At 48.1% G+C, this 10,875-nt stretch overlaps 1 protein-coding gene across 1 annotated transcript in view; it reads right to left on the reverse strand.

Annotated features, from left to right (window-relative positions):
* Positions 1-9,514, reverse strand: part of LOC128305157 (uncharacterized) — a 41,779-nt gene extending 32,265 nt beyond the window's left edge. The window contains exon 1 of the mRNA XM_053042481.1: positions 9,359-9,514. The gene's annotated coding sequence lies outside the window, so the exon portion shown is untranslated. The remainder of the gene's footprint in view (positions 1-9,358) is intronic.
* Between the last annotated feature and the right edge of the window lie 1,361 nt (positions 9,515-10,875).

Consider the following 10,875-nt stretch of genomic DNA (forward strand, 5'->3'; position numbering starts at 1 on the left):
ATTTTTGTGAAGAAGTACATGGACAGGTTGGGCTTTGTTTTGTGAAAGAGTCAGTCGCGATCAGTCGCATCTGACCTATATCGAGGCTATATCCTCGAAGGAAAGCTTAGCTACAGGTGATGATTATGATGACACTTTTTTTCGAATGATTAAGGATCATGTTATATCAAAGATCACCAAAGGGGCTCAGATATTTTTAGAACAAATTTCAAACGAATTTTTTTTTTCAATAGTTTTGCGACCAGCTTGGAGAGACAGTTCATCGATAAGGCCACGAAAAAGCTAAAACAATTGCTAATAATTTGTTTGGGGTAGCGTTAGCTAATGTTTTTCCCTGTTGGAGTATGACCGTCCAGTAGGACTTTAATGCATTTTTAACTAAAGGTTTCATCTTCTTTATCGGTTGGAAAACCTCAAGGGTTCAAGGTTTGCCCTTTCTGGTTATATTTGACTTAATTTACCCGTAGCCGGACAGTGAGTCCTGTGTACGGAGGATTGGTGCAGGTGGGATGTTGGAACAGTCCTGTCGTGTGAAGATCGACACTGCTATCAATACAACATCAAACCGCCCCTTACCAAAGGCTTACTAAACATATTATTCAACACAGCTTCATTGCCTGTTTTCGTCATCACCATTCTATTTCAGTCCATGTTTTTTAATGCATATGCTAATTTTGTGCTGAATATGTTTGAACTCAAAGAAAGAAACCGCTATAAAAAAACATAATTTAATCTGTATCTACCTACGCCATCGTTAACTTCTGGTACTTCATGTAATATGATTTCACAGAAAGGCAACGAAAAAAGGTATTTGAAGTGTGGGAACAGCATCAATGGACTTGGATCTACATCAAACAACGTTGTGTTTGACGCTGGCAACATGATTTTATGACAGCATTTGTCACATTATAATCAGCGTTCCAAATCCAACCCAGATCTGCCTGTAATGCGTGTAATGCGATACATTATACGTCTATTTTGCTTTATCGAAACGTAATCATACGATTACAAATGAACCAATTAAACCGAAACGAGAACGCTGCCTGCTCATCAAAGAGGAAATGATCACGGCGCGTCACAATCCATCACTTACGCTAATCAACAAGGCTTCCGAAGCATAAAAGCGTCCCGCTGTTGCTTGAGACGGAGAGGAAAAAAACCGTTAAGCTCCATGGCTTGGGGACTCTTGTGAGCTGCTGCGAATTATCGTGGCTCGATTGCATCTCATCGTGCTCCGGTTTCAATTACGACAACCCTCCCGAGAAGGAGACGAAGCGTGCCAGCAATTGGACACCGCCCCAGAGCAGGCACATTTGCATGGAAATGGAAAAATAAATAGTAATTATTCAAAATCTCCTCTCCCTAGAGTGGAAAGCGACTGGAAAAACAATCGTCTATTATCATCCGGGCCGAAATTGATAGCACCAGGAAGGTGTACAACCAAGGCAAAGAGTCACCAGGAAGACAACGGCAAACAAATGGGTAATAAAAAACAGCACACGGTGTGTAAATGAGAACGAAATATATGCAAAGGGGAACGCACTGTGACGGGGATGTGGTACAGGAATAAGAAAAAAAAACCCGACAGTGGCAAATAATGGCCCACTAGAACTAAACTAGAGCAATACAGGAACAGGATCCTAGGTGGTTGGCTAGATGGCTCTCTTTTTGAACGTGAATAAATAATAAACAATGATTCGTGTGCGAAGTGAACATTTTCGAGGCTTGGTTTTTATTTCTGTTATTGTTTCGCTTGTATTTTAAACAAAACAACACGATAGCATAGCGACTGGTGTACCGGCCGGGCAGGAGGGCAGCAGACCGGGCAAACACGACAACCACTACTGCCGAAAGTCCGTCCAAGCAGTGGTAAAGTCACGGCAGCTGTTACCGTGATGCCTGCTGAGCAGCAACGCGACAACCGTAGCGTTCCATTGGCTTTTTCCCACACTGCTGTGCGCCACCGTTGCTTTTCATTAGCGCTGCACATTTATTATCTAAGGCAGGCATAGCCCCACGCCACGTGGACGATGGAGACGCCTGGTCGGTTGTTCGCCACACGGTTTTCCCACGCTGTGTGACAACCGGAACGCAACCGTTGAGTTACAGAAAGAGCTGTTATGCGGGAGGGATAAAAGGGAAGGGAAGGAGATAAAGGGGAATGGAGCAGATGAGCTACCCTCCGAAATGGGACGGGAACAGCAGGGTGGTGAACGTCTTTTTGGTTTTCCTGGGGACGCTTTTATGCAAATGAATCGTGCAAAATGCGTAAGCACATTGGCTGGAAGTGCAGAGCTGGAGGAAAATGCCGGGTATAAGTTGATACGGTAAACGGGGCGTTGGTCGAAGATCTCCCCCCCCCCCCCCCCCCCCCCATCCCAACACACTCCTATCAACCGCTCGATCGGCTCACACCACAGACGACGATGGAAAGTGGCAGAAAATTGCAAACGGCTCTTACGGGGTTGGCAAAGGCGTGATTTGTTCGGGGTGGATTAAGGGAAGCACAAACGAGATGGATGGGGCGTAGAAGCTTCACGAAGGGAACGTGAGTGCCTGCGAGAGCGAAACAGAGAGAGATAGAGAGAGAGAGAGAGACGTGGGAAACGAATACCAGCAGGAGGGGTTGAATTTTGTTGTAACGAATAAAATAAAACCCTCCTTGCTAACCGTCGTGTGTCATGTCTGTCTATCGCGTTCCCTAAAGCGCAATGGAAAAGCGAAAAATGTTGGTGTGTTTGTGTGTGTATTTTTTTCCTTTCCTCTATAATACGTATTATTTTTGTTTTCCGTTTTTCTTCGATGGCTCTGTGTACGCGTTTATGCGTGGTTGTTTAACGTTTTCCTACACGCCTGCTTATTCTATCACGCAAGAACGCGTCCTTCACATCGTTGAAAGTTGATCCTTTTTCTGGTGTGCAGAAGTGGTTTTTCGCTGTTTTATTTTATTCACTCTACACTCACACACACATACACACGAACACATGTGTCCACCCTCATAAACACCGTCTGCAAGTGGATCAACGTGGCACCAAGAAGATACCAGAAATAGCGAGATGAGTGAAAAATAACGCGCGAGCACACATACACGCACAATCACACCGGCACTTAAATCTTAAACGCTAAATTACAGTTTAATCACACGGAAGCAAGCTACTGAGAGATGATCAACGGTGTTCCCTTGGCTGTTGATGATACAACTCTCCACAGGGATTTGTCGCGCTGCATGTGTACGGTTTGAAGTGTGGATGGGCGACGCAGCGAACCACGGCAAGGGAATGGACCCGTTGGAAAAGTTTCTAACCCTCCTTCAAGACAAGTGCGATTCGCTCTAGGGAACCATGACGTGTAGAGCAAATCGCCCGGCTTACAATGTTAAAAATAATAAACATTACAGAATGTTCAAGAAGGTCACCCAGGCAGAATGGAGCAACGTGTTTCTACTGACTGTGCTGCCAGTCTGCTGGAAATATGTTAGGACAATGGATCAGATAAGCGGGAGCTGTATGATTAATGAAGATTCTTTTTGTTCATATCGACAAAAAAAGACAGTTGTATCATAAAAAAACTCAAGCTGTCATGTGGATTGCATAACTGTAGGCGGTTTTTATGCAAATCTAAAATATAGCGATTATTATACATGCAGCATTTTTGCAACGAATAGAACACTTTTTCAACAACAAACTTGGTCTTGCTAAAAACTTAATACGAGAATATATTAAGAAGACAAGCGAAACGTGCTCAGTGACTGTACCAAATCTCACCCCGTACGACGGTATCGGCCGTGCCAGTCCGGGGTAAACTAATTGCGTAATTCATTCACTTCAGGTGCTCCCAACGTGCTCGTGCACAGCCAACTGGGTGAAGCGGCCCAATCACGGTGCAACGATCATAGTAGACAGTTTTGATAAATGTCAAGGTGACGTGCACGTATGCATCCCGCCACCGATCTAAACGTTGGAAGGAGTGGGGCGCACCCAAGGTGCAGGGTGCCGGAACGGATGAAGATGATGTGCAAACATGTGGTTTTACATGGTCCGGATTGAATGTAAGCGAACAAGCTTCATTGCGAAACATATGTAAAGCGCAAAAAGGGAAAAGCCCAAGCAACACGGGACGGGTAGTAACACGGGTATCGTTCTAATTGAAAACCGGCCACCACTTGAATGAAAATTCATCTTCCGGCGTCATGTTCGCTTTGTGTAACTGGTCCCAGTGTGTCTTGCCTACGCCCAACTCCCCTTCCCCTTATCCTACCCCTCTTCACCAACCCACGGAAACGCTTGCCTGCCCGATGACATGCTGATGTGTCACTAATCAGGCCCGTTTCTACCCTCGTAGAACCACCAGCACGGCGTGTTATTGGGGGTTTTGTGTAGCCACCTTCTTTGCTGGTGGCCGCAATGTTTCATCACGCTGGTAGGCGAATGACGGCGATAGCCCTATCGCCACCGTGTCCACGCAGAAAGGTTCCCAGTGCTTGGGCTACATGGGTTTTGCGTCCATCGTCGATCATGGAACCCAACGGTAAAGAAGGCACGTCGTCGTGAAAAATAAAACATAACCTCAACTCTGACTCCACTTTCCCTCGCCCACTGGAAGCGGACGGAGTCTTCACCCTCTTTTTTCCGCGCGTTGGTTACGTGCGGGAGTAAGAGTGGATACGGGAGTGCCGTGCGGATCCGTTCCACCGTTTGGTAACCGAGTGGATGAGAAGAAAAATGATGATTAGATGCTGACGGGAAGATAGATGACATGACCGGATCGTTGTTGTAGCGTAGGTTGCAGTACGGGGCAAGCAAAAGGGTGGTGAAGGCGGACGCAAAAAATGTGCCGGAGGGAATTTCTGGGCCACCGTTTGTCCGTGCGCATCAACCACGAAGCAACTCTTGGCGGTCTCGCAAATTGCAAACCCAACAACGCCACCACGGCTGCCCCGGCACGCCACGACCCGCGGCACTGTTCGCGTCCCCTGTCGTGGCACAAATATTTCCTACGAGCGCGTGCACGGGCAAATTGAGTGGAGAGGAGTTCTTCAGTTCCGTTTGGTTTGCCAGTGCGAGGACGATGGAGGCAACAACAACGAGGAAAAAAAAGCGCAGGAAGCCGAAGGCGTTGCAAGGAAACAACAACAGCAAAAAAAAACTCACACAGAACGAAACAAAAAAACACACAGCTACAGACACACACACAGACACACACAAACAAAAACGCATACACAAAAAGGGAAAAGCAAAGAGCGAAGTGCAAACATTCTTGCACAAACGCTATCTCTCCCGCTCGTTCTGGATGCTGTCGCGCTCTTTCGTGGCGAAAGCGCACATTTGCTTTGCAGCATCCCGCTTGAGCACGGTTAAGCGGATCAGCAGGCGATGACGCTGACAGCAACAGAGTGTATAGCGAACGTACCGAGTGGTGGCCATCACAATGGCGCTTCATATAGCGGCTTTGACGTTTGTACACGATCGAGTGGAGCGGGCGATGTTGAGCGAGTGAAAAGGATGGGGAAAAGGGAGTTAAAATAGCAAACAATAAAAAACCACACACACACACGCGCCCACCCTCTAATGGCCGTGAGGAATGCCACAGGACACTTACAGCGCCCGCGTGTGTGTGTGTGCATGTTGTAGCCTTGCGTGCAGTACACTGGGTGCGTACACTACGTCAAAAGCTCACGTCCACCGAGAAGGGTGTACACAAATCTCACATTCACACTTACTTATCGGCCATTTTCTTCTCACCATGCACGTGTGCCCCTATTGCTCACCACCATAAGTTGCATTAGGATCCCTTTTTGTTTTTTCTTGTTCTGTAGCTTCTCAACAGCACGTTTTTATCACACCGTCGTCTGGGGCGGTTTTTCAGGCAAACGCTTAACGCTTTCAATGGCCGCTGGACGGAAGGCGCCAGGACAAGGTTACATGGCAATGACAAGTCGATATCGGCTTCGGAAATTGTACAATAATTCCATCAATAAAGCTCGGTATAATGATCATCTTGATGGAATGGGTAGGATAGGTGATAGGTGGAGAGGCGAGTAGGAGGAAGGAGCCACAAAAAGGGAAAGAGTGGGCAGAGGAGGGGCGGGAAAAGATAAATTTAAAAGAGAGGTCGGCAAAACAACATGGACAGCATCTCAATTTCTTTTCGCTTATCGTGTTCGCTTACGGCACTCATCCTCTTCAAATTGCCCATGGAGCTGGATGGATGACACATCGACCGTCACCGACAGATATCGATGGCTAGATAGATAGATCGGAACGACCGACAAACTCACGCCGGCGTAAGGCAACCTTCGGACACGAAGTCTATCGAACCTAAACTAATGTCCTTTTTCCCTTTTTTGCTTTTCTTTTACTTGTTGTTCAAATGTTTCGCAACAAAGTGCTTGACCTCAAGTTAGGATATTTCCCTCCATCCGAGCATTACCTGTGTGTCCGAATAGACACATCCTGCGGAGGTGTGGGACGCGAGGCGGAATGAAAAGTTTCGGACATCGGTCGAAAAAATATCTATATATATTAAGGATAACGATATTCGACCGGGGCCCAAACCAACCGACACAGAATACGAAATATCGCATTACTGCCGTAACGGTGTAACCATCGTCGTGACTCCTTTTTTTTTGCTGGGGAGTTGGGTGAGCCTCAATAAAACGCAAGAACACAACGCCTGGTCCGGCCATTTTTCCCATGGATTTGATCCCACCGGATGTCAATCCACCTGGCGGAGCACCTTCCAAACGATGGCCATCTCATTAATGATGGGCATAGTGTTGTGAGGTTCCCCATTTTCTTTTATCCGCAAATGACTCACAAGTTTGTTTGGTTATGTTTGTGTATATTTTACTTTTTTTTCTCATTTTTTGAGGTGCAGGCACAGCCGAGCCATTCGGGTTGGTCCGTGTCGTTGTTGCTCTTTTTATGAGTCGGTTTTGGTACACTTGATTCGGTGGTTGTCGTTTTATTCTTATGTTCGTTCCAGCTCGTTGGCTTTTGGCTTTCCGTTCGTATCCCCCCCCCCGCAAACTCCAGCCCGAGCTTTTCACGGTAGACCTAGACCTTGGTGCTCCGCAAAACCCATGTGGAATGTGGATGTGTGGAGACGTGGATTGTACACAGAAGTGAGGAACTGGCCGAAATCCCCGGGTTTCGCCACTTGGGAGTAAATACCCATGGCCATACCCCAAAACCAGTGTACGGCTGGTGAGAATGAGCAAAAGGTAAACAATTAATGGGCGCTTCCGAGAAAATAGGGTGCTCTGAAGGGTGCCTTTTTGCGTGATGTACGATCCCGGTAGGTGCCGCAGATGATGCTACACTAGCTGCCTAGAATGAATTTTCCGAAACTATTCGGAATACCTCACGTACGGATCAGGCGTGTAAGCAGCTAAAGTTGGAACCACTTGAACCTACCGTCATTGAATGTATCGGCACGCCTCATAAGGACTACCGGTGGGTCCCGGGGTTTGAATGTGATGCGTTTCTGAGTATCCGGCGAGACAGCCTTGTATCGCTCGTAACTTGCAGAAGGGTTGGAACGATTTAATCCATTCTCACACCCTTCAGAGAGGAGAAAAAAAACACTCGACACGAGCTGATTTCCAATCGAATTTAGCAAACAAACCGTATGCGCTCTGTGCCGCTACTTCTCGCTTCTCGACAGTCGACAACCCAAACCCCACAACAACTTCAAGAAACGGCAAGAGAGAGAGAGAGAGAAAGAAAAATCGCGTTAAACCAGATTAAATGAAAGTGACTTCGGGCAGTGGGTGCGAAAGCAAACCACACACAAAAAAACAGGCCAAGATCCCTATGCGACTAAGCCCGTGGGACAAGCAATTTCGCCGTTCCGAGCCATGGTACAGCTGCTGCAGCTTAGCAGATCCACGAACCCCACACGGATTTGGGGTGGAAAATTACCGAAACTGACCCAAATCGCCGATGGCAACCAGAGATGACGTCTCGGCGAAACGTTTTGTTTACATAGAAAGAGGGCCTTTAATTTTTTTTTTTTGGTGTTTTGTTTTCTCGCTTTCCCGCAAAGCTCACCAGCTTATCCTATCTGCTACTGCAACCAATTCCATGCACGGCCACGACTCTATCGCGAATGTGTTAATTTCGGTGAACGGGTGGGGGATGCCTTTTTTCTACGCCACCCGCCAGCCCGAGCATCTCGGGGTTTTGTTTTGACTATCGTGCTGTGGCCATCTCGGTTGAAGATTAACACTTCATTTCCGGCGTTATATGCCACGGGACGGGAAAGTGATCCTAATGAAAATAATTCGCAATTTCATCTTTGTTGTGTCTCCTTGCTTCCCGTGCCCGTCAGCGTACAACAAACATTTCAACATCGTCCTAGGTCCTGGACTGCCCTCTGCCCGTCCGGGTTTTGCGCTGTGCGTCCCACTAGCTCACTCGCTCGCCTACAAAGCCCAACGGAACTGGCTCGCTCATTCCCATTCGCTGACGACCGTCACTCATCGGGAGTTGGTTTTGTTGCGATAGGCTACTTGGAGCAACTGCCTTCATGGGGTTCGACAGGCGAGGTAGGGTGAAGAGGTACGCACACAAACACACACACACACACACACACACACACACACACACACACACACACTCATATGCCTGGATACTGGCGCCCGGATAGATGGAGTCCCCCTTTCAGAGGGAAGGATCGAGTCCTTAAGGATTGAGCTTCTTTAGCCACTGTCCTGGGCCCTCGGCAAAGGGTGTCGACAGGCAGCGAACCGGGGAACGTTGCAGATCGATACGTTATTTACAACACATAACGGGGTTCCATTCCGTCGAGCATCCTTGGCAGCTCGATTGCGCCTTGCATTCCTACACGTACCATCGTGGAAGCTCCTTTACCGAGTGCGTATGCTTGCGGAACCGAATGCCGCCCGGAGGCGAACATGCTACACAAAAGCAGTGAGTGCTTCTTCTTTTTTACCCCGTCCCGTGGACAATAAATCCGTATTTTATTGGGAAGAAAAAAGACATTTTTTATTTTTCTTTTGCCTTTGTAGTTTGCAAAGGATACGTTCCAATACTTAAAACTCAACGAAATGGAACCGACGCGAGGAACCTTGGGTGTGGAGTGGCGAGGCAATTAAACTTCCGTTAGGAGGTTAGAATGAGCCTCAACTCGTGTTGCCGTGGCGAAATTGGCCCACGTGACGGATATCGCGCTGTAACGAGGCCCGTTCATTGATATCATCCGTCAGTCAGCTTTCATCAAGCGTCAAGATAAAGCAGATTGGAAGCGAAACATCCAAAAGTGACGTTGAAAATACTGTTGAAGCGTTTGCGTGTGTGTCTGTGGGTTTAGTTACCGTCGACAATGGAAACCGTACCGGAAATGGACCTTTTGCTCCCGGGAAGGTGATCCTTTTGCTGGATGATTCCGATTCCTTTCGAAAATTGTGTTTGCGCTATCCTTCGTCCGCTTTGCCACCCGCCAACTGTTACGGTACCGCACAAACACCCCGCACTGATATCACGCTCGATGCAGATATATTTTCCCGTACTTCGCACCAAAACTCGTACTCTTCGCACGAACTTTTCCACGCGTAACGGATGGATTCCTTTCACGGCACGGCACGCTTCACTATGGACGTTCTGGTACACGGATCTTCAAGCTTCTCAAGTCAAGAAGATTTTTCAACAAATCACACGACACGCACTCACTCGCTCGTACTCCGCTCACTCGAAGGTCACACACAGCCACACGTACACGCACACACACACTCAAAACAGGCACGGAACACACGGGAAGTGGTAGAGTACCGAAGGAGACAGCGCGCTAGTGCACGAAGGCTGAGCAATTGGAAAGCTGTCAACAAATGACGGGGTTGACCAAAAACCGGACGAACGGTTCACTTCGACAGGAACCGCATACGCCAGCCAACTAGGCAGGCAACAACGACGACGACGACGACGACGACGTGACCCGTGTCCTTGCGATTTCAAAGCAGCAGCGGAGCCAACCAAGCCGAAACTGGTGCCGGATGCTGTGCGCGCCCGAGTCCGGAGCGCTTGACATTCGATCGTCCGATAGCGTCGTGAGTGCTCTCGTCGTGTCGGTCGCGCGTGTGTTTGCGTTTGTGCGTGGAAAGGATGCTGGCGCTGGGAGGCTGCACAGTGAGTGCGCGCTAGAAAAACGTTTTCGTACTGAGCATAATCTCCGCTGCCGAAAGCGACAGGTCTCGGTACTGGGTGACCGAACGGGGTTGGGTTGGGAAGGAACGGAGGTGATGGGACGGCTGCAAGAAGTGCTGATTGAGAGTGCAAATATGATGGTAATGAACACACGATAAGCTCTCGAGTGCTCTCTCGGAAGCGCCATGTCAAAGGTGGAAAGCTTTCATGGTGAGCTTTTACTCTCCAGGGCTCTCCCATCCTAGCACGCTCTCAGATCGCATGCGTTGCTAACGAGACTGCTGGGATGGGGGAAAACCGGAAAGGACATGGAGCCGGGCGGAAAAGGACTCTGTTTGTACGTGAGCATCATCTACGCTCGGTTGATGGATTGGGATATTTTCGGTGGTTACTGCGAGTTACTTGCCTGCAGCTGACAGATGTCACGAAAACGTGTTTGGATGTTTTTGAAAAAAGTTACGACGCCAGTTTTCGTGAGCGGGAAGCTAACGGTGGAATTGGTTTTGGACAACGTTCTCTTCGAAGATGCGTAATCCTTTCTATCCCATTATCGGTAGCAAGTGTATCGGACAAGTGAAATATATTGCTGACCCTTTGATACTACTTTTGTGCCGGCAATACCGCCAATAAATTATACAGGACGTAGGCGTAAACCTTTTTATTTCAATCTCATTTTATAATGCCAGGTTGGGGCTCCTCAAGGTGGCACTTC

This window comes from Anopheles moucheti, chromosome 2 (genome assembly GCF_943734755.1).
Source record: "Anopheles moucheti chromosome 2, idAnoMoucSN_F20_07, whole genome shotgun sequence".
NCBI lineage: Eukaryota > Metazoa > Arthropoda > Insecta > Diptera > Culicidae > Anopheles > Anopheles moucheti.